At 40.6% G+C, this 1,634-nt stretch overlaps 1 pseudogene; it reads left to right on the top strand.

Annotated features, from left to right (window-relative positions):
* The first annotated feature begins 6 nt into the window (after positions 1–6).
* LOC103311610 lies at positions 7–763 on the top strand (annotated as a pseudogene).
* Positions 764–1,634: the final 871 nt, after the last annotated feature.

Below are 1,634 nucleotides of genomic sequence, written 5' to 3'. Positions count from 1 at the left end.
GGAACAATACGGAAAAATAAACGTGAAATTCCTCCATGTTTTTTGGACACAAAAAAAAGAACATTGAACTCATCTGTTTTTGGATATGGAGAAGATATTTTGCTTACATCATATGTGCCAAAAAAAAAATAAAAATGTGTTACTTATTTCAACCATGCATGAGCAAGGAGACATTGACCCTGAATCCGTTGAAAAAAAACCTGAAGTTATAATGTTCTACAACCAAACAAAGGGTGGAGTGGATGTTGTGGATGAATTGAAGGGCGAGTATTCAGTTTCTAGAATTAGTTGCCGATGGTCACTTACCATATTTTTCTCCTTGATGAATATAGCTGGAATAAACAGCCAAATTATATATCGAGAAAATACCGGGAAAATTTTAAGCCGTCGTGAATTTTTGAAAAACCTAGGAAATGAATTGACAAAACCGTTTATGATAAATCGCCTTCAACAACCAAATTTGTCCATATCACTTCGTCAACAAATTATAAAAATGTCTGGACACAAAACTGCTGTCAATGTCGATCAAAGCTCAAGCAGTGGTAGTCGGCCTAAGTGTACGATTTGTCCGAAAAAAAAAAATCGCAAAACTATGGTAAGTAAATAATTTGGTATTCTGTAATAATATATAATTTTATACCATTTTCAATTTTAAAATGTGAATAAATTTCGTAGACTCAGTGTGCAGTATGTAGCAGACCGATTTGTAAGGAGCACACAACATTTACCTGCATACTTTGTAACAATCAGCAAACCATGTCAGACTCGGGACAAGATGAATGATAATAATAATATTATTAATTTTTATTGTTCAAAATATTTATAATTAAGGAAAATTGTAAGAATATTTTTAGTAAAGGATTAAAATATAAACAATTTGGTGTTGGTTTCAATATTCTATGTTTATTATATAATGAGTTATGTTGAAAAAACAACGAGTTGAGCGCGGCGCTCACTCAATACCAACGGTGGGACGCTGCATGGCGATACCAACGACGGGTTAAGAGTCAGAGATTTGACGCCAGTTCTCAACTCAGTAGGTAGGCAGGTCGGTTAGGCGTAGGTGCGGAAGACCCGGGGTCGTGGTTCGAACCCGCCGCCGGGAGTCGAAATAATTTGCGGCGGCCGTGTAAAATTCAATATTTTTTTCCGCGTTTTTTTTTCGAAAATTATATTATATTTAACGAAAATTGTTTGATTTTTTTTTAAAAATTCGAGTTTCACCGCCTTTACGGGCCTCGGACTTATTCGCGTTCCCCGCTAAATTTATAGGCCGCGCTCGGGCGCACTTCCACCGAGGCGAGTCTTGGGGCGGAGCGGGGTTGCGGAAAGCGGACGTCCCACGGCTCTGCCATCGAGTAGGTATCACTATATACAGGCATAAATACGTGCGTCGGAAGGTTCGATTTTTTTCACAAAATCTCACATAATTGACGTCCGAGGGCGGCGGAGCCGGTCGTCCGCTGTCCCACGCTCTAAGATCGCCCGCTCCGACGCCCGAAGTGGATGGCCGAACCGCGTTCGTAATTCGCCGGGACGGTGACACGGCTTAAGAGTCAGAGATTTGACACCAGTTCTCAACTCAGGTAGGCAGGTCGGTTAGGCGTAGGTGCGGATGACTCGGGGTCGTGGTT

Source organism: Acyrthosiphon pisum, unplaced genomic scaffold, assembly GCF_005508785.2.
Source record: "Acyrthosiphon pisum isolate AL4f unplaced genomic scaffold, pea_aphid_22Mar2018_4r6ur Scaffold_9370;HRSCAF=9967, whole genome shotgun sequence".
Classification (NCBI taxonomy): Eukaryota; Metazoa; Arthropoda; class Insecta; order Hemiptera; family Aphididae; genus Acyrthosiphon; species Acyrthosiphon pisum.
This window is presented reverse-complemented; position numbering and strand designations above follow the sequence as displayed.